At 44.6% G+C, this 23,050-nt stretch overlaps 1 long non-coding RNA gene across 1 annotated transcript; it reads right to left on the bottom strand.

Annotated features, from left to right (window-relative positions):
- Nucleotides 1–1,039: 1,039 nt before the first annotated feature.
- Nucleotides 1,040–17,452, bottom strand: LOC115086017. The gene is made up of 3 exons (XR_003855008.1): nt 17,187–17,452; nt 15,130–15,520; nt 1,040–1,334 (listed from the first exon to the last, which is right to left on the bottom strand). It is a non-coding gene; the product is annotated as an uncharacterized LOC115086017 (long non-coding RNA).
- Nucleotides 17,453–23,050: the final 5,598 nt, after the last annotated feature.

The raw sequence follows: 23,050 nt of genomic DNA, 5'->3' as shown, positions 1-23,050 counted from the left end.
GCGGGATTCAGGTTGAACCTCGATAAGTCTGAAGGTCTTCCAGTTGGAAGCTGGCATTCACAGAACTAGGAAGGAGAGTTTCCCTTGAAATGGGTGGATGGGATGGTTAGAAATCTGGGAATATTTTTGTCAAGGGATTTAACATTGTTACACGATCTCAATGGTAAATGGCTACTTATTACTACTAAAACAATTTTGAGAGCATAGACACCTTTGAATCTTTGGTTCTTTATTTAAGGAGAAATATGGAGCTACCTATGGAGGGGAAAAAAATCTCATATCTCATTTGCCCAATTTATGAAACCTTGGGGAAAGGGGGGTTTAAGTATGCCTAACCTGAAATTTTAGTATATAGCAGCAAACCAGCCAGTCACCCTATAGGTGACTGGCTTCAAGGGACTAATTATTATCTATCCTTGCATTTTGAATCAGGGTTAGTAGTTCCCTTTTCCTTACCATTTGTTCTTCACATTCATTTACCCATACATCTGAAAAACCATTGTTTGCTTGTCCCCTTGTAAAGGACCTGGCATTGGTTAACTCGCAAATTATATTTAAATTTCAAAGTCTCCCCTTTTTTGGCCCTTGGAAGGTGACAGTTGGGGATGTTTGCTGACTGGAGACGTTGAGGAATGAGCGTAGCAGGACAAATGTTGGGAGAACATGGGAATCCTCTTCCGTTTGCAGAGCTGAGGGAATCTTTTGCTTTCACTGAGAAAGATTTCTTCAGCTATATACAAGCACGTCATCATTTGGGATCCTTAGATCGCTCTGAACTAACTAAGGAAAAATGGGAAGCCGTAACAAGAAGGGTTTGATGTAGACAATCTCGGAAGGTTCACCTTGCCCTCGCTTTACAAGTGGGATCCCTCCTCGTTGTGGTCCAGACGGGTGGTAGAACTGCAGATACAATTACCTGTAAAAGCTTTTTTAACCTGTTATGCTAATGTCCACAAGATTTCCAATAATGTACAATTACAAGAAAAACTCAATTCAAGTTCTTAAACAGAGCATTTATTTTACAAAGACAAGCCTTTTTAGTACAGCTATCTAATCCAGATGTAGGTATTAAATGTTCATCTGAAATAGGGCATCTCGGACACCCTTTTTGGTCCCTGCTCAAAAATACATTTTTGAAGGAGAGTATACGCTTGTGTGGAGTGGATCACTGTGCAATCGTTGGTCTTTGATACTTCCTTAGCATTGTTTGGAGATATTCGTTCCTCGACTTATTGTACCACATCGCAGAGGTCATAGATATGGAAGGTCTTTTTATTGGCTAGCGTCACTATACTGCATTGCTGTAGACAACCGGTAACTCCTTCTATTGCTTTCTGGAGAAATAAAATACACTAACTGTTAGTAATGGAACAGATGTCTTGTAAATCAGTGCATCCTAGACGAAAGAAAATGACTTTAGAGCTGTGGCTTCCGTATATTTCAAAACTTCCACATAAAGCCCTAAATCAAATATTGAATGATTTTTAATTGGAGAACAGGTTTTATTTTATGTTTTTGGATTTTATATTGTTAACTCAACATGCTCTGATAAGAATGCATTTTTATTTTGTGATATTACCATACACAGTCGATAGGGGTTAAGTTGGGGAGAGGGAGGGGAGGGATGTAAGGTTCCCGGGTTAGGGTTGTCAATATATAGTTGAAAGGTTACATCATTGAATGTTATGCTGCAACGTGTATCTGACATAGTTATTCACTCAGTATTCTGTATTTGTTGGAAAATTAATAAAATAAATTTAAACATAAATATCAGATGAATAGGATGTGAATCATCAGTCATGAGATGATCGCAGTCCAGACCTGAGACCAAAGCTCAACAACACAGGAAGTTGTCTGGGCAATGAACTACAGCTGTAAATAAGAATGTAAGAACAGCCATGCTGGGTCAGTCCAAGGTCCCATAAAGCTCAGCCTGCTTTTTTCCAATCCCAATCACAAGAACCTGGCAGGATCCAAAATAGCAGCAAGACTAAAAGCTGCTTACAGCCAGGGATAAGCAGTGGCAGGATCCCAAGGAGGTTTACTTCACTTCCAATCTTATTTGTGTTTGTTTAATGTGGTCCTGTTCCAGGCCCTTCCACAGTGAACACCGAACACAAATATCTGTTAAGCAGTTTTGCTTTTTCCTCATCACTCTCTTCGCATTGCTCCCTTTCACCTCTGAGTCTCACTACCCCACTTTTGCACTTCCTTCTATTGCTAACATATCTCAAAATAAAATCTTGTCTTCCCATTTTAATGTATATTCAGCCCCTGTGCTCTGCATTTTGCTGGTGTCTCCTCTGGTATTTTCAGCTCCTGCACTCTCTGCATTTTGCCAGACTCTTCCTCTGTTATTTCCAGCCCTGCACTCTGTATTGTACTGGTGTCTCCTCTGGTATTTTCAGCTCTTGTCCCCCCTGCATTTTACCAGAGTCTCCCTCTGGTATTGTCAGCCCCTGCGCTCTCTGCATTTTACCAGAGTCTCCCTCCGGTATTGTCAGCCCCTGCACTCTCTGCATTTTACCAGAATCTCGCACTGGTATTTTTAGCCCCTGTGCTCTGCATTTTGCTGGAGTCTCCTCTAGTATTTCCAGCCTCTACATTCTCTGGATATGCATCTACTCATAGCTACTGAAAGCATTCCTGCCCAGCGAACAGATGTCTACCATGATTTCATTCACCCAAACACAGCTGTCCTATCTGAGGTCCACAGCCAGGAAGCTCCTCATAATATTAGGTCATACGGCAGTGGCCATCTATGTAGTTCCACTAACCCACCTTTACATCCATCATCTCGGGATCTGAGAGTGTGGGAAATATGCGCTTGCCAGCAAGCCATTTCATCAGGGTTAAACACTAACTTCCCTTCTCCCTGACATTTGCCTGAATAAAAGCATCACTTGTGCTTAAGTCTCTGCCTAGGAGAGGATACCTGACTTCATGTATTTCTCTGGCTTATAATTAATCCTGTTAGCCTGAAAGAAGGGCTGGGTGTTCCCTAGTCAGAGGCAGGACAAAGTCAGGAGGTATAGATTTCAGCAGCCAATGATATGATCCGTGCACACCCCCTGAGCCAAAGCCAATGGTGTAATGACTCTTCTGTTGCTATGGGAAAGTAGCCAATCATGTAATGACACATCATCTGCCTTTGTATGAATGTACAATAAAAGGAAGAGGCTCGGGAGGTCAAACCCTCTTTGCCCTCTTTGCCTTCCCTCCTCCTGCCTGCGATGAAAGCTCTTCATTACTCCTACATGTGGTGACCCGCGCCGTGATGCTCCCTGCTCACTCGGCTGGAACAGCCTAGGTAGCTACCATAGCAGCAGAATTTTGCTCCCTAATCGTAAGTAATTTTTCAGCAAATCTGCTCCCAACAATCGTGAGTATGGGGGGAAATCTGTCAGCTAAGCAGACGTGTCATGCAAGAAAGCTGCAGAAAATAATCAAGAATCATTATTTTGTCACCAGGGGGGAAATAGCGCAAGTCAGAATAGGGGATTTAGAAGAATTGATAAGTGAAATAGCTTGCCGCTGCCCATGGTATTCAATAGAGGCTGGAACTCTGAATATCCAGGACTGGATTTTAATAGGCAATAGTCTTCATACAGCTCCAAGAGCTCCCATCAAGCAATTATTAATTTGGCAAAAATGTACAGAAGCCATCGAATGCAAAGAAAAAAAAGGTTTAAAAACAGCAGTTTCAAACCATGTGCTTTTAGAAGCAGGCAGACATACCCTTCCCCCATCTTCTCAGTCTTCCTCAGAGACAGCAAATTCTTTGTATCCTCAACTACCCACACCCAAACCAATTCACACCTTCCCCATTTCTTCAGAAAAGCAACCCTTGAGAACAATAGAGCCACCACCTGGCCTGGGTGGGGCGATTAGCATTGAATTTCAGCAGAAACTGCAGAAAGAAAACCTTACAGAAACAGAATTATTAGAAGGACTTCAAGCCTTCCCCATCTCAGAAAAGAACCATGAACAAAGGGGGACAGAAAATGAAATAGAACATCTGGGGACACACACTCACATGGCTCCTGTGGCTTCCTCTGCATCCACCTCAGAGAAAATGCCCCAGGAAATAGAAAACACTGAGGTCAGAAAAACTAGCTTTCCTCCATCTTGCCTGCAAGCCCTTCCCCCACCAACCACCATGGGATTTCACCTAGAACATGGAAATCTCACAAGAGAGGAATTATTGAAAGGGATTCAAGTCCTTCCCATTACAGAAAGAAACAAAGAACTAGGTGTGGCAGCAATAGAGTTGAGTGCCATGTGCAGTGACTATGCCCCCAGGTCTTCAAAGAAGACCTTGGGCCTGTTTTACAAGCAAAGAAAATATCATTATGAAAAAAAGGATTTAATTAGACTCCTGCGTTACAAGCAAAGAAAATATCACTATGAAAAAATTGATTTAATTATACACTTCAATGACCTCTTGCAGACCAGATTAGGCAAAGTAACTGTGCAGACAGTACAAATTTGGAAAAAATGGTTTCTATTAGTATTTTAATTCAGTTACAAAAAATCTGCATACTTTGAGAATATTTTCCCCCACAAAGTGTATGCAGAGCTTATGTTAAAAACTGTACTGAGATTTGAATAATATTCTGTGTAAATTACATGTGAAAGTTTCCCTTTTGCAAAGTTTATTTGGCTCACATTTAAAATGACTCCATTTCTCTGAGATTTAAGTTTATAGTTTGAATTGCCAGCACACAGAACTTGTATTCTTACTGTGATTCTGCCTTTCAGGACAAAAGTGGATTGGAATGGTGTCTGTCTGCAAGGAATCAGTCCTTGCCAAGCCATTGTCTGTGGTCGATGTTATCTAATTTGTTAAACAAAGCTATCTTTAAGTTTCTATTGACTGAAGGATTAACTCCTTGGGTGTAGTTCTTTTCTTTTGAGAAACACTGCTCCTCCCCCCCTTTTTCTGTAACTCTTGCTAGCCACTCATGGGGGAGGGAGGGAGAACTTTTGAAAAGAAAGAAAAAAACCTGGACTTAGTACTGCAGTTTCTCTCTCTAGTTTCTATATTTGTTATAACTAATACTTTTCTTTAACTGTGCTTGCAGCTTTCAAAGGGGGGCACGAGACAGTTCAGATATCCTGCTGATCCAAATCTTTTCCCTCAACCTTCAATGCATTACTACACTAGCCCTTCATCTGTTATTAATCCTTTTAATACTTTCAAACTTTAGCATGCAGCAGACAGAGCTGAGCAAACAGCGTGTTTAATTTCCTATTCTAATAATTATAAGAAGAAATTCTATTCTGATACTCCACATTGAATTTAAGCTCAGAGTATTATTGATTGCAACCTGGAACAATAGTTGCAATCTATAAAGTAATGATGGGGTCTCCACTAGGAGGCGCTATGTTATTCTACAAGTATATTATATTATTGTTTTAATAATTCTGTTGTATAATAGTTTTTATTTTTCAGGCCTACAGACCTTCTGTATTAAGGACACTTCAGTTTTATTTTCTTTTTCACAAAACTTTTACAGAATTCTGAACCTTAAAATTTTTACTGACAGAGGTTGCTACATCTAAAGCAATCCCTCCCAAGCCTTTTCTTGCAAATCCAAATTGATTTTATTACATTTAATAATAGAATTGATTTCTTCAAGGTTAAAAAAGTAAGAATTTCACTTTAATCCTTACCTTAGTAATTTTTTGCTGTATGCCAGTTTTTAATATTTTCCAGATTTACAGCCTTCCTGCCATGAAGAGATGTGAAGATGGACACTTTGCAGTTTATTTTAACATTTTCAAACATTTTTCTAACGCCTTTTGATTTTTGATCCTTGATCTAATTTTGTTTTTGATAACTTTTTGATAAGATTTTTAGCTCATATTATGTGTTATCTGTAGTCTGTCTTGATGCCAAGAAGACTATGAATGAATATGGATGAATGTGTCAGTTTTGTGTAAATTAATATTTGCAAGATGAATGAATATATGTCAGTCTTGTGTAACATATGTTTAATGTAATGTCTAATATACTTGTCATTTGATTCTGCTTACTGCAAATGACTTTTCCTTTAAATGATTAATTTACATTTATTGCTATTTTACTGAATGAAAATTGATCACTGCATAAAAAATTCTTGATAATGGGCCTACCCTATGTTCTGAAAACTAAAAATGGCTCTGCTTACTGCAGCCATTCCTTTGCATGAATTTTGTTAATTGAATATTAAATACTTATTTGGCATCCCCTACAACACCACAGGGCAAGCCATTGTGGAGAGAGCAAATCATACCCTTAAGAGCTCTGGACCAAACAAAAAGAAAAAAGGGGGATTGCCCCTGGATTTTCCCCTAAACAGGATTGGCTGAACAAAGTATTGTTTTAAATCACTTAAAATAAATTTAAGACCACAGCCATGAGTAATCATTATGGGACTAGGGTTAGTCACCCACAGCCATCAGTTTTGTATAGAATATTTAATGTCTGGTATGGTCCCGTTCCCTTAAAATGGGGAACGAGGATATGTTTCTCTGCTTGCTTCCACAGGTATCAAGCCGTGGAAAGATGGAAAGGTGTCCAGGTCTACAGGACCCGATCCCAAACTTCTCCCTGAGCCTCCACAGCCCTCAGAAGGACAGAGACCGGACTCCTTGCAAAAAGCAGCACCACATGACCTGGGGACAGATCAAGGCCCTATCCAACCAATCTGCACAACTCTTAGAACAGCAAGGCCTTGAGAAAACTCCAGAGAACTTATTAGCCGCTTTTTCTTGCCTGAATGCCAACTCATTAACAATTGTGTTCTGCATCCTCATCCTTTGCCTTATTTCTCCAGCTATGGCAATTTCAGAACAAGGACTCTGACAGAACAACATGCACAGAACTTTTCACACCTGTTGAATCGAACAGACTGTTGGATCTGCACACACATGCCAACCCAAGCCTGCGGAGAACTACTGATACATGCTGTACCATTTAACCTTACAGTATGGACTAATTATCCTTTACAGAGAGGTTTTCATTACTTCTCCAGTGGTAATACCATACTACACATTGGTAGCTGTATTCAAGAGACTGCCGCTCTTTGTTGGGACTATGATACAGGGGATGGGAAAGGGAATTCAGATGGGAAATATCCATATTGTAACCGAACTTTTGTATTAATCACTGAACACTTACATAGTTATACCACATATATGTATGCAATTGGCAGATTACAGGATGTGCAGTGGGAGACCCAAGCAGGTACAGAAAGTATAGAGGGGATGAAGGATTTACCTTTTGTAGTTATATAGCCCAAATGATAACCAATGACATGTCCACTAATCTGTTAGGAAACATATGGATGTTATGTGGGCGTAGAGCATATATGTACATTTCCCCAAGATGGAGAGACAGATGCACTTTAGGCTACATCCTCCCCTCATACTATGCAGTCAAAAAGTTACCCAAAGCAAGGCTCTGTAACAAAAGGGAGGCGATAAATAATCCCATAGAAAAGTATACAGAAACTCAGATAGCTAGAAGCCTGTTTCCTCCAATGGGGACAGCTATAAATTACAGAGACTTACACATCCTAGCTAACTGGACGACTGCCATATTTAATCAGACAGTCCATGCATTAAAACTACTTACAACAAAAGTCTCTCAGATTAGAGAAGTAGCATTACAGAACAGCTATACCTTAGAAGCTATTTTAGCCTTAAAGGATGGTGTTTGTGCATTAATTGGATCTCATTGCTGTGTGTACATATCAGTTTATAAAGCAAACCTCACACATACCACAGAGCAGATAGAAACCATGGTTGCTGATGCACCACTTTCAGACAGAATACCAACTTCTCCATGGGACTGGCTATGGTCCTGACTCCCTGATATTTCTGGTCTCAAAAGGGTGATTTCTATTATAATTACTGTAATTATCTTAATTATTTGCCTGTGATGCTGTATTCAGTGCATACCCAACCTCATATCCATACTGAAACCTTGCTCTCAGCCCGAATACAAAGATGTCTTGTAAGATGCCTAATGGGGAATCATGAGCCCTGCAGAGTTGGCACACCACCTGCACCAGCTCTGGGTGATATGGAGATTCAGAAGCTCATCGACAGCTGGCACACCACGTCGAATTATAGCTTTCTTCTCTCCATGATCCCTCTTCCCCTATTTCCAGCCCATACCAAAACATAACAGATTTCAGTAAGGGTCTAAAGCTTTACTGAGCTGCCCTAAACAAAAACAAAAAGGGTGAGATGTGGGAAATATGCGCTTGCCAGCAAGCCATTTCATCAGGGTTAAACACTAACTTCCCTTCTCCCTGACATTTGCCTGAATAAAAGCATCACTTGTGCTTAAGTCTCTGCCTAGGAGAGGATACCTGACTTCATGTATTTCTCTGGCTTATAATTAATCCTGTTAGCCTGAAAGAAGGGCTGGGTGTTCCCTAGTCAGAGGCAGGACAAAGTCAGGAGGTATAGATTTCAGCAGCCAATGATATGATCCGTGCACACCCCCTGAGCCAAAGCCAATGGTGTAATGACTCTTCTGTTGCTATGGGAAAGTAGCCAATCATGTAATGACACATCATCTGCCTTTGTATGAATGTACAATAAAAGGAAGAGGCTCGGGAGGTCAAACCCTCTTTGCCCTCTTTGCCTTCCCTCCTCCTGCCTGCGATGAAAGCTCTTCATTACTCCTACAGAGAGCTCAATGGATCAACTCATTCAACCCCTCTCCTCCATAGTGCGAATCACACTGCCAGCAGCAAGGAAGTTGCAGCGGTGGTTACGTCCCCATGTGCTCTGAGAATGTGCCTCATTTTGTCTACTTCCCCATCGGCTCATTGTCACCACAGACTATTCCACCTGAGGTTGGGGAAGGAATGTGGGATCCTTCCACACCCAGAGAGTTTGGTCTCCTCTGGAGTCTCTCCTTGAATCTCTTGGTGTTAAGAGTGCTATGGCATGCCCTCACCACATTCAGACCTCTTCTGAGGGAAGAACATCCTAACTCAAACAGGCAATCAGGTCGCCAAGTCTATTGTCATCAAATGGGAGGAACAGGATGGTGGCTTCTCAGCCAGGAAGCAATGAAAATCTGGAACTCAGACAAATCGTTGGACTTCTGGGGTCTACCAAATGTGGATGTGTTTGCATCACCAGCAAAACACGAAACTAAATCATTTTGCTCCACTCTACCAAGTGATCACAGACTAGCATGAGATGCTTTCCAACTTGATTGGGGCCAAAGCCTCCTGTACACTTTCCTGCCAATACCCCTCATTGCCATAACAGTGCAATAAGTTCTTCAGGACTACGCCTGCCTCATCCTCATAGTGCTGGCGTGGCTCAGACAAATTTGGTATGCGTACCTTGTCAAGATTTCCAGCCATCCTCCTATACCTTTCTGGGTCAGACCCTGCTTTTCTAAGCCAAGATGATGGGACATTCTTTCATCTCAATCTTTCAGTCTTGATGTTGCACTTCATGGCTCAGGGAAGCCCTCCTCCTGCTTATGCGGCTGCCATGAACACTCAGGCTCAGACGCTCGCCCGATCCCACCCTTCTTAAAGGGCCAGCGGCGGGTAACAGGCCCCAGTGCCTACTGATGAGCTCACCACCCCAGGACCATTTAAGGCTGGCTCCTGCCTTCAGTCCTTACCTTGGCAATAGGTCATCTTCTTTAGGAGTAGTGGATTGCTTGCATTCATGGTTCCTGAAGCTTTTCTTTGCTTCCTGGATCACTCTGCTACATGTTGTTCCTGAGTTCTTGCCTTCCTGGTCCTTCTCTCCTTCGCCTGGTTCCTCCTCATATCTCTTTCAGATTGATCTTTGGCTTGACTTTGGACTGGACTCCAACCTTGCGCTTCTCACCGCCTGCCTCTGACCTTGGCCTGTGTACCTACTTCGCTTAAGCGTCTCCTGAGCCCTGGCTGTTCCTCCATTGAACCTTCAGTGTGCTGGCCATCTGGACTTCCACCACCGCAAAGGCCCCACTAAGGCCAGACGGCCCCGGCACCCGAGAGCTCAACCTAAGGGGAACATGGGCTGGTAGAGTACAACACTTCAACCTCACGCCTTAAATGTTCAGTAAATCTCCACATGTAGTGACTAATTTATCCTGACTGGCTAATTTATTTATGGTAAGCCAACTTGCTTTTTCCGTTTTGCAGTGCCTGCTTCAAACAGAATTGGAATGACTATATCTGGCTTCCCAGAAGATTGGAGTTATCTGCACGGAGGTCCATGCTTATAACCCTGACATCAATGATCATGGGGTGGCTGCATAGGCATTGGAACAGGATGGGCCACAATGGCCAAGATCTGACCAAAATTTGGTCCTTTCTGCATAATCGCTGAGGGAGATCTGGGCTGGGTCAGGCAGGCAGCAGGAAGAGGAGGAGGAGGAGATCAGTGGTGCATCTGCCGCATCCTTCACTTCTGCAGCTCTGGACTTGACCTATGGTTCAGGTCTTGATCCTCTTGGTGGTAGAGCTGGATTGCTTTTTCTATTTCTTTGCATTCTTGACCTTACTCTGTCATTCCTCAGTCTTATAGTTCTTCTCTGAACTTCCTTCAACCATTCTTTACCATTCTCCATGCCTCTTGGCTCCATCAGTCTGTGATTGCTCAATACCTCTACCTGGGAACTTCACCTTTGCACCTTCTCCTGTTCTGCAGAATAACACCGGGTCATTCTCTTTAATCGTGTCATCTTATATCCTTAACTGACAATATTAGAAAAATAGTAGGTATTCTGGTCATTTAATTCAAAAAAATAATGAGCAAGGTAATAGAGCTATTTTATTATATTTGTAGGACCGACCCTGCAACCGCGGTGATCAAGTGTAACAGCTAAAGAGCTTATAGTAAATGTGAGTGCCATGACCCATTTGAATAAAACAGTACATATTAAGATTGTTTGCATGTTTAATGTTTTCCATCTATTGCGGTTTATACTGACCTCATATCCTGCTTTCTACTTCAACCTTTCTGGTTCTTTCGTGGTTTGTTTTTTGTTTTTTTTAGAGATCTGTGAAATGCTGAACAAAAGATGGACTGAAGGTATTTGAGCGGCATCAAGACAATATAAAGCCCCCTGAAACAGGGGGTCACTCTTACTCCGAATATAAAACCAAAGTACTGCTTTATTCAAACGGGTCATAGCGCTCACATTCACTTGCCTAAGATTTGTGCATTTCACGCTGCCTTAAGATTAAATAGAATTCTTTTATTTGCAAACAAAACATATTTTAAAAAAATAACATAAAAGTAGACCTATAAGCTCTTTAGCTGTTACACGTGATCACCGCAGTTGCAGGGTCGGGCCTACAAATATAATAAGATAGCTCTACTACCTTGCTCATTATTTTTTTTTAATTAAATGACCAAAATACCTACTGTTTTTCCAATATTGTCAGTAGACGAGTGGTTTCTGGATTGGGATTTTGTCACGGCTGTATCTTTGTGTTAGTGAATCTTATATCCTTAGACAGAATGGAAAAATGGGCTTAGTAAGTCCAGCCTTAAGTAACTGAAACACATTTTGGATGTGAATCCCCCCAGCTCCTTCTAACTTTATGGGCAGCGGCTGATGGAGAGACGCTGGGGGATTCACATCCAAGGTGAGCTACAGCTCCTTAAGACCTGATTTACTAAGCCCATTTTTCCTTTCTGTCTAAGGGGGGGAAAGTTTAGTAAATCGGGCTCTCAATCAGGCCGATACAGTACAGCACTGTTAAGCTGCCCTTGGACGCGCGTTTTCCCTTACCCCTTATTCAACAAGGGGCGGAAAACGCACGTCCAACCCGTGGCACCTAATAGCGCCCACAACATGCAAATGCATGTTGAGGGCGCTATTAGGTATTCCCGCGCGATACAGAAAGTAAAATGTGCAGCCAAGCCGCACATTTTACTTTAAGAAATTAGCGCCGACCTTTGGGTCGGCGCTAGTTTCTGCCGGCACCCTCCGACTTAATATCATAGCGATATTAAGTCGGAGGTCCTGAAGAGTAAAAAAAGTGAAAAAAAAAAGAAAAAAAATTTTTTAAATGGGCTGAAAACCGGACGCTCAATTTTGCCTGCGTCCAGTTTATGAGCCCATGGCTGTCAGCGGGCTCGAGAACAGACGTCGGCAAAATTGAGCGTCGGCTGTCAAACCCGCTGACAGCCGCTGCTCCGGGTCAAAAGGAGGCGCTAGGGACGCACTAGTGTCCCTAGCGCCTCCTTTTGCCCGTTTCTACCGCACCATCTAATTTAAATACAGAATCGCGCGCACAGGCAAGTGGCCTGTGCGCACGCCGGGAGAGCAGGCGTTCGTCCGCTCTCCCACGGACTTTACTGAATCGGCCCGAATGTGAATTAAATGTGGGTGCCCAGCAGTCTCCCTTCCCCTTCTGCTTTTCTGTACACCCTCCGACTTAATATCATAGCGAAGAGTAAAAAAAGTAAAAAAGAAAAGAAAAAAATTTTTTAAATGGGCCGGTGGCTGTCGGGCCGAAAACCGGATGCTCAATTTTGCCGGCGTCCAGTTTCCAAGCCCGTGGCTGTCAGCAGGCTTGAGAACCGACGCCAGCAAAATTGAGCGTCGGCTGTCAAACCTGCTGACAGCCGCCACTCCGTGTCAAAAGGAGGCGCTAGGGACGTGCTAGTGTCCCTAGTGCCTCCTTTTGCCCGTTTCTACCGCACCACCTAATTTAAATACAGAATCGCACACCGGGAGAGCGGACGTTCGTCCGCTCTCCAGCGGACTTTACTGAATCGGCCCAAAAGTTAATTGTGTCCATTTCTGTATATGAAGTATGGGGCAAGTTTTCAGAAGAGCTGCTGAGTGGCCCCACAAGAGTTGATTATGTTTATTGGATAAATTTCAGTGAATTTTCAATCACAGCATGGCAGCTGGAAATGTTCCCAAATTTAGCTTAGCCGGTTCAGCACTGAGCAGCTTCCTGAAAACTTACCCTGAGCAGCTCCAGAGGATCTACCCTCACTGCCTGCCCCTTAATCTAAAGGAAATACCTACGTCTCCCCCAACCCCAGAGCTCACCCCCTCCCCTGACCCCAGAGCCCTCCCATCTGACCCAATCTTACCCCTCTTCCCCAATCTTAGACCACATGTCCCCCTCTCCTACCCCCAGGGGCTCGCATACACTGTGGTTATTGCACTTGATCTGCCAGTGATAAAGCACAAACCTTGGCCATCGGGCATCCCCCAGCAGGTAATTCCTTCGCACGGAGCAATTTCACGGCTCCATCTTACAAGAATGTCCCTCCAATGGGACTCTGCACCCTCACCATCAATCGGGCCGCACTACCAGTGAGAGGATGATGCCTCTAGTTTGTAAAGAGCATAATACTTTACATCTAAAGGGCAGCAAGGTTAGATAATCTGTCTGAACTTAAAAATAAATGGAATAACATCAGTTATTCTCTCTCTGCTGCTGGAGCTAGATAAATAACATAAGAAATGCCATTCTGGATCAGACCAAAGGTCCATCAATCCCAGCATCCTGTCTGCGAGAGTGGCCAATCCAGGTCACAAGAACCCAGCATAATCCCAAAGAATAAATCCAACTCTTCTTGCTTGGAAACAGAGATGAGCAGTGACTTTCCCAAGTCTACAAGACTAATAATGGTTTATGGGCTTTTCCTCCAGGAACTTGTCCAAACCCTTCTTGAACCCGGCTACACTGACTGCTCTAACCACATCCTCTGGCAACAAACTCCACTGTTTAATTGTGACACCTAACATGGAGCCCAGGATCGTGTACCTATAGTTTGGATTATTCTTTCCTCTATGCGTCACTTTGCTCGTCCTCATTAAATTTCATCTGCCATTTAGGAAAAGCCTCAAAACTTGGCTCTTTGAAACAGTCTAGGAAGTATAATTTCACTTGGATTATTATTTTTATTTTGTTCTGGACATTGTGATTTTTATTCATTTCACTGTTACTGATTTCCTGTTGACTTGTCTGTCATGTTTTCTTTTTAATTATTATTATGATTTATTAGCTTGATTAATAAAAAAATAAACAGAATTCTATGGTATAAATAAAGGGCCATAATAAATGCATCCTGTTAAAACTAATAACAAACACATAACCTGAGCCGACAAAGACGAGGAGAAAACCTGTAGGGCTGCATAAGGGAAGAAAAGAATACCTTACAAGTCATAACACCACCTAGCAAGAATTAAAAAAGATTTGAAGTCATATAATAGACATAAAAAAATGTAAAATGATATAACTCAGAGTAATAGTTGATTAGTTTAAATAAAATTATAAAAATTCAATGACAAACAGAACAATGATGATAATGAAAAGATAAAATAATTAAAATAAGAAAAATTAAGGATTACTTGACAGGAGGATGAGTAAAACAATTACATCATTTTAATAGAATTCTAAAATTATACTAGGATAGTAATAGAATTAGTGAGAGGTTCTAGAGGTCAATACAAGAAAGCGCGGTAATAAATGTATTTTGAAGGATGGGTTTTAAGTTTAGATGTGGTTAAACCACCTGCCCACTGTAGTGCAGCGATTATTGACTGTTGCTAAAGAAACAGAGGTTGAGGGATTACACGTCGCTGTTCTTTGTATGTCATCCACATACAAACATGAAGAAAAAGCGAGACTCTGAATCAGAGTAGCTAATGAAGCTCGATACAGGTGGAAAGGAATAGGAGAAACACCACGTCTTGAGATGACCGCTCTGCGCGATGGCAGAGTTTCATTTTACTTAATAAGCCCTGGCCTCTAAGGATGATTTGAACCAGCCCAATGGATAATCATGCGCATGCTAATGTCAAACAAACCTATTCAATGTTTAATGCAGTGATCATGTGTAAGCTAACCAAGAGTAATGTCCTGCCGTTATCGAGATGAAGAGCGATTCAGTACTCGGGGCAGTGAGTGTTGTCTCCGTGCTGAAGTATTTCCTGCAAACTGAGTGTCTAGGATGAAACACTAACATCTTCTCTAGAAAGCCCCAGAGTGCAACTTGAACTACTTTTTCAATAATTTTGGACAAGACAAGCAAACTTGAGATAGGACAATAGTTTTCAGGAATATTTGGGGAGAGATGTTGGGTATTCTTTCAGAACCGGACAGACTGTAGCTTTCCTGTGAGTAGCTGGTAACTTACCGGATTATGAAGTGGTATTGATGATGGTGGGAAAAGGATGAAGGGAAGGGCGTCATGGATGGAAGTGGCAGGGGAGCGGGACATAGGAGTAAGTGAATAGGAAGCATCTTTCATGGGAAGGGGAGGTTAGACCAGAAGGGGGGTGAAGGTGAGGGAACGCTTACATGGACATATGGAAAGAGGAAGTATGGGAGGGGTAAGACGAGTGGGGGCAGGGGAGCCGAGGGTGTCACAGCAGTGGGATCAGCACATGGAAGGGAACAGGGTGTTGTTAAGTGGAGGAGAAGGAGAAGAGTTGGGATAGGAGGGGAAGGGAAGGGGGCTGCAAATGAGGGGGAGAAAGGGGTGTAGTCACTCAGTCTTCTTCATGGCTTGCATTTCTTAATTTGATCTGTTAAAGCAAGGTTCAGGCTTTAAAATGTGTAAGACCAAATGCACATCACCATTATATACAGGGAGGACAATAATGAAAGCCATTTCCAGGAGTAAAGTGCTCTTTTAACCTTAGAAATGTCCATCCTCTACACAAGTAAAAGTAGGAGCATATATCAGCAAGGCATGGGCTTTTACTGTTGCAGATTTTAAACATTTCTGATTTAGAATAAGGACAGGGGAGGAAACTATATGCAGAGTTTTCCCTTAACAAAGTGCCCTCCCAAAAAGCAGACACTGGTATTTTTGAGGGGCATTATAAGAAACAACAACAAACTTTCAAGTTAAAATTCAGATGGGATTGGCCAGGCCTTGCATATGTTGATTATTTAGGTCAAGGCTGTGAAACATCCAGACCCAAATGAGACCCACAGCTCAGTCCCAGGCAGTCACTGCCAGAGCCCCAAACCAGAGGTTCATGGAGGGAGCTTTTGCTCCGTGTCTCTGACTCCCCCACCCTACCTCCCCCCATAATCAAATGTTCACGGCAGGAGCGAGCAGGATCTGCTCCTACATCTTTTGTTCATCCCCCAACCCTGTCCTTGAATTAATTATAAGGACTGGAGAGTGGCACAAGAGCTCCTGCCTCATCCTTGGCTCCTTCCTGCAGCCTCCCACCCCAAGAATTAAATGTTCACAGGGAAAACAGAGCAAGAGCAGCTGCTGCTTCTGGCTCCTCCCCAGCCACCCCCCAAAATAATACATAGCAGGAATGAAAAGCACACATCACATCTCTTCCTCCACCTCCCCGGAATAAAACATTCATAGCAGAAGTAAAGCAAAAGCTGTTTCAGCTGACACTTGGAGACCCTTGCTCACTTGAGGGTCCCGGCAAGCACTCCAGAGGCCTTGCCTACTCCTGCACTTGTGCCTCTCTCCTGACAACCTCCCACCCAACTGGGTTTCCACTTGAATTTGGGGCAAGTACTGTATGTACCACCTGCTCCTTCTTGAGAGTTTTCTGGGAACACTGTGACTCCCCAAACCTGGGGTTTCACAGTACATCCAAAAAATACATCCACAGTGCTAATAAACCAGAGCTTGTTATGAAGAAGACAGAACAGTGAATATAAAGGATTTTAAATAAACTGCATTACAAGCAGGGGAAGAAGAAAAGGAATTTCACAGTAACTCCAACTGGTTTTTAAGTGAACCTTTTTGCAGAGCTGAATGCTGCACCTGCCTCAGTCAGGTGTGAGGGTGCTGATCAGATCAGCTCAGACTGTACAACTGGCTGCACTTCCTTAGCTTTACAAACTCTCCCTGTCTGTCCCTGATAACCCAGAGCTCTGCCTCTCTCAGGGCCCCTCAGCAGCAGCGACCGTCCTCAGCTTGTACTGACTCTGGGATTCACCCTTGGTCAGCTCCAGCTGCTGGTGTCTATGGGGGGCTAGGGGACATAGTTATACTGCTGCCTGATGTCCAGCTCAAGATCATCAGAAAAAAGATGGTAGATAAGGCAGGAAGACTGATGGGAGAAGGAGGAAGGGAGATAAAGAAAGGGAGGGGCATGAGTTGGGAAAGCAGAGGAAACTTTGGAGGGAGGGATGGGAGCTGTTAAAATGTTCATCCCCAGTTTCTGAGTTAAGTTCTGTGTTGTAATGGTCTCCCCTTTCTCCTCTCACTTGTGTTTCAGTTCCAGGTGCAATAATCTTCCCCTTTCTCCTCTTGCTTGTGGTTCAGTTCCAGGTAGAGTTGGGTTGTGCTCTGCATTAATCTTCCCTTTCTCCTCTTGCTTGTGGTTCAGTTCCAGGTGGAGTTGAGTTCTGTGCTGCAGTGCTCCTCCCCTTTTGCCTCTTGCTTGTGGTTTATTTCCAGAAGCTTCAGGTCCTTTGGTCTCTTGCTATCCAGAGCCCCAATCAGCAGAAATTCTCACTGCTTACTGCCATCCTATGCATAACAGACACCCTGGCAGCTTTGCCTTTTATTATGTCACTTCCTGTCATCATAACATCACAAGAGGGGGGGGGGGGAGAGACCATGTGAGGCTGATGGTGAGGGGAGGGGAGAGGTGGCAGAGGAGGAGCAACTGAATTCAGTTCAGTACAAATTAATTAAAATAATCTGAATATAATAAAGAGGAAAGTTGTCCCATGCCTGCATCACTGGTATGCAAAATAAACTCCGCCCCTCCCTCGTAGTCTCCAGTTCTGCCCCTCACTCTCTCTCTCTCTCTGTATGGAACTTTCCTGCTGTGCTCTCCAGCTCTGCCCCTCTCTCTGTCAAAACTGTCCAAGCCACTCTCTGCTAGGGTCCCCACTCTCCTTTGATTGTGTGGCAGTGACAGAGGCTACAAAATTCAGCCCTTGCCATGGAATTGGCTAATCTTGGGCAAATTGCTGCTGGAGCATGGGTACAGGAGGCAGGGAAATAGCGCATTTACCCCAGAAGAGAAACATTGATGGCAGTGGATGGTACATTAACCCTCTCTTACCTGCCTGCCCCTAGAAGAGACATAGGAGGCAGTGGACAGCACAATATTCCTCCCCCGGACCCCCTCACTCACCAGCTCCTGTCGGACAAACAGGAGGAGGAGGAGGAGGACTGAGGCCCTGCAGATCCTTCAGTGCGTCCTCCCTCCTCCCCCTCTGAGACCTGAACAGTGCAGTTTGAACCCAGGCCCAGCAAGGGAGGAGGGAGGATGTATCAGGAACGCTGCAGAGTCACTGTCCTGTGCCTCCTCCTGGTTTGCTGATTTTAGCCTGTGAGTGAGAGGGTCCATGAGCATGGGGTGGTCCGGTAGAGAGTTAGCCTGAGATTGCGGGATTGAGGGAAGGGACAAACTGACTGGGGAGTGGGGGAGGGGAAGTGAGTGAAATAGGGATGGAGGAGGGAGCCAGGGTGAGGGGTTTGTGGGAGGGAGGGAGGTGGTAAACCAGGGTGAGGAGTCTGTGGGGTGAAAAGAGGGAGTGAACCAGGGTGAGTGAGGGGTTTGGGAGGAGTAAGTAAACCATGGTGACTAAGGATTCATGTGAGCCAGGGTGAGTGAAGAGTTTTGGGAGGGGTGAATAAACCAGAGTGAGGTATTCATGGGGGAGAGAGCTAGGATGAGTGAGGGGATCAGGTGAGAGCAGGAAGTGAAAGAGGGAGAATGAGCGGGTGAAAGGGGCTTTGGAAGGGGGGATAAAGAAAAGAGAGGATGGGGGTGTGATTCTGCTACCAGACATCTTAATTACGCACTTCCTACACTTCACAGTATTTCCCCATCCTTGGATTGGCTTTACTGCTGGTGGAATGAATGATCCATGAAATGTCTGTCTCTCGCCCCTGATCCTCTCTGTACTGCATTTTTTCTCTCTTTTCCTCTCTGAGCTCAGCCTCTCCCTGACTGTAACTCCAGGTCTGCACAGCCCAGGCTCTCTGCTCACAACACAATGCAGTGATGGTGGCAGCCAGAGGAAAGCAGAAATCTGATCTTGTTAGCAGGACCTGAACTTTCTGATTAATCGTGGCGCAGTCAGACATTAACCTGAGGGGGGGGATCTTAGTTACAGACAGTGCTGGAATGCCATATGGAACGGCAACAGAAGCAATGTGTTGTGTTTGTGGCATTGTGGACCCATTGGTTGCAATGGAGATGACTCCTCCCACGGGGAGGGGCCCCATGGGGAACCACTGCGATAAGCTGAACTCAAATAGCAGACACAGTATGGATAGAGGCTTTATTGTACTGCTTGTAGATAGATGGTAAAGCAGGAAGGTAAGGCACTGATGCCAGAAGTGCCAGTACGTTCAACAGGCTTAGATGTGAAGCCTCACCCAGATGTTTCACAATGGCGGGAGCCCGCAGTGCGGGAGTAATGTCGCAGCTGGTGGGTGGAGCTGGAGCACCGGATCGTAGAGGTACTCACAGGAATGATGGCGTCTTCCTGATGGTGGAAAGTTGGGATCGAAGGTCCGTGGTGCAGGATATATGACTGGTAGCCCCTCGAGGAGCGAGTACCCGATGGTCCGATATCCTGAAATGTAGAAGAGAGAGAAAGACCCCAGAGGAGCGGTTGTCTAGTTAGAGAGTGTTAGGGTTTTGTGGTGTTGGAGTGGATTCTTGGGTACTGCGGCGATGGTCACTCCCATGGGGAGGAGCCCCGTGAGGAACCGCAGTACTAGGCTAGATTCAATTCACGGAAACACAGTGAATTCGTATTTATTAGAGATGTGAATCGTGTCCTCGATCGTCTTAACGATCGATTTCGGCTGGGAGGGGGAGGGAATCGTATTGTTGCCGTATGGGTGTGTAAACTATCGTGAAAATCATTAAAATCGTGAGCCGGCACACTAAAACCCCCTAAAACCCACCCCCGACCCTTTAAATTAAATCCCCCACCCTCCCGAACCCCCCCCAAATGCTTTAAATTACCTGGGGATCCAGCGGTGGTCCAGAACGGCGGCGGTCCAGAACGGCCCCCTCAATTGAATCCTGTTGTCTTCAGCCGGCGCCATTTTGCAAAATGGCTGCCGCAAAATGGCGGCGGCCATAGACCAAAACGATTCGACGCAGGAGGTCGTTCTGGACCCCCGCTGGACTTTTGGCAAGTCTTGTGGGGGTCAGGAGGCCCCCCCAAGCTGGCCAAAAGTTTCTGGGAGTCCAGCGGGGTTCCGGGAGCGATTTCTTGCCGCGAATCGTTTTCCGTACGGAAAATGGCGCCGGCAGGAGATCGACTGCAGGAGGTCGTTCAGTGGCGGTCCGGAACCCCCGCTGAACGACCTCCTGCAGTCGATCTCCTGCCGGCGCCATTTTCCGTACGGAAAACGATTCGCGGCAAGAAATCGCTCCCGGAACCCCGCTGGACTCCCAGAAACTTTTGGCCAGCTTGGGGGGCCTCCTGACCCCCACAAGACTTGCCAAAAGTCCAGCGGGGGTCCGGAACGACCTCCTGCGTCGAATCGTTTTGGTCTATGGCCGCCGCCATTTTGCGGCGGCCATTTTGCAAAATGGCGCCGGCTGAAGACAACAGGATTCAATTGAGGGGGCCGTTCCGGACCGCCGCCGTTCTGGACCACCGCTGGATCCCCAGGTAATTTAAAGCATTTGGGGGGTTCGGGAGGGTGGGGGATTTAATTTAAAGGGTCGGGGTGGGTTTTAGGGGGTTTTAGTGTGCCGGTTTTCCTGCCCTCCCCCTTCCCCCGATTTACGATTTTTTAACGATAAATTGGGGGAATTGGTATTGTATCATGGCCCTAACGATTTTTGACGATTTAAAATATATCGGACGATATTTTAAATCGTCAAAAAACGATTCACATCCCTAGTATTTATTATACAGCTTGGTGGTCCTGCCCAGGGGTGGCAGCAGTGAGGTAACCCAGTCAGTAATCCAGGGGTCCTCAGGAGAGGAGACCAGTTCCAGGTCCTTGTAGTTGGTAAGCAGCACAGAATGCTTTTAGTTTGTTTTATTTGTATGTCTTGCATAGTTTTTTTTTTGTGTTTATATGGTTAGGTTTGTAATTCGCTTAGCACAACTAATGTTAATATAGACAGAATATTAATTAATAGTCCCTCAAAGGTGACCAAGACATGTTGGCAGCTGAACTGCCTTACTGACAAGAGGGAGCAAAACTGTTGAGTGACAACATCATGGTTAACATTTCTGCATTGCTTATCATACATGCATCTGATGTCATCTATGCTGCAATAGTTTATAATATTCTGAGCATGAAGTTGGCAATTGCTGTTTTGTTGAGAGACTTATTTTACCAGCAGTATAAGAGTAAATAATTTTAAGATATTTAAACAATTGTAAACAAACACTCCACTGGCGGTCTGCTTCAAAGTGGGGTGAGTATCAGGTATCTGTGTGAAGACTTGAGAGCCGCTGATGTATGGTGCAGTAAGAAGAGCCATACAGATAATTTTTTTTGTTATAAAGTACTAGATATTGTGACTCTTTTCCTGTCCAGGCAGATCTGATGTGAGGGGCTGTTGGAACCCTTGGGCTGAGGCAGAGTTGACGCTACATGCACAGGTTTCCGCCGACAGCAGGCATAGCTGGCTGAAGCTGAGGCTCAGCTGAAACTTCACCACTATCAGCCCAGGTTCCCCTTAGGTTGAGCCCTTGGGTGACAAGGGCAGCTGGACGTAGCCTCGGGCCTGGCTGATGATCTGCGAAGAAGTAGCTGCAAGCCGATACAGAAGGGCAAAGTCAGGAACAGATGTTGACAGAGGAGTCATGTGAGGAATGCTCAAGTTAAGTCCAGTCCAAGGTCAAAGCAGGTGGCATAAAGACAGATTCAGGGTCCAGGCATTGGTCAGGGCAGGCAGAGTTCAATCGAAGGCAATGTGTGGAGGTAGCGTCAAAGGCAGGCAGCAGTCAAGCAGCGTCGGGTCCAAACCAGTGTCAAGTCAGGAAATCAATGAGGACACAGAACAGAGGAAGGCCTGAGGACCAGGAACACAGAGACGCTGAAGACAAACTAAGGAGACTGACCACGAAGTCTAGGACTCACGAAGAAGACTGCCACAGGAGACCACAGGGGATGCGAAGACAAACACAGGAACAGAGACTGGAACAAAGAGATCAGGAATGCAGAGACAAAGTGAATCTCTAGGGAGATGACCTGTTGCCAAGGCCCTGAATGAAGGGTGAAGGTGCCTTAAATAGTAAGCAAGAAGTGATGTCATCAGGAGGCGACCTCAGATAATTCCCACCATTGGGCTTTTAAATCAGAAGCATTTGGTGTGCGCACACCTAGTGGATGCCAGGAATGCAGATGACACTGAAGGCAGGCAAGCCCCAATGCACTCCGGCGGGCGTGCTGGCCTGCGGTAAACGGACATGCCAATTACCCAAGGAGCTGGCTGGCTTGGGAGTTAGGAAACAAGGAGGGTGGCCACGAAGCGGAGTGGAGAAAGAAAGGAGTCTCCGAGAGAGAGGGTGAGTGCTGCAGTCCACAGCCTTGCCCCATGGACCAGCAAACGTTAACAGGGGCAGAACATTTTCTGTGGACCCTGTTCGTTACGCGTGCAAACCTTCCCTCTACTTTCAGAAACAGAGGAAACAAGGGGAGGAACTCACCAGTTAGATTTTTCTGGAAGTTAGCAGTCACAATATCTCTTTTGTTTGTGAGCCAGAGAGACTTACCGGAAAGGTCTCGCAAACTGCAAGCATAAAAATATTATACTCTATTTCAGGTTTTTCTGATGTTTTAAATATTATGTGAGTAAAAAATATGGAAATTAAAGAAAAATGTAATGGTGGCAAGAGGGTGGCCATCTTATTTTCCAAGTGCCTAAAGTTCCCAGGATGCATTGTCAGTGATTATGTGACACAGAACAGTGGCGAGAAGCCATATGTACATCAGGTGCAGGAAGAGAAAATGTTGAAGAGACTGGCGTATTTTGTTTATAACACAATGCAGTCATTATTTTTATTGCAACCAAACAGCATAATAGAAAGGTTTCAAATATAAGAGTTCCAAATATTAGGTTACCTGGGCTGCACTTACCTCATGCACAGATCTCAGACAAAGGATGTATATGGGCAAACGTGAG

Source organism: Rhinatrema bivittatum, chromosome 2 (assembly GCF_901001135.1).
Source record: "Rhinatrema bivittatum chromosome 2, aRhiBiv1.1, whole genome shotgun sequence".
Taxonomy (NCBI): Eukaryota; Metazoa; Chordata; class Amphibia; order Gymnophiona; family Rhinatrematidae; genus Rhinatrema; species Rhinatrema bivittatum.
Note: the sequence above shows the minus strand (reverse complement) of the source record. Positions and strands in the feature narration are given on the sequence as shown.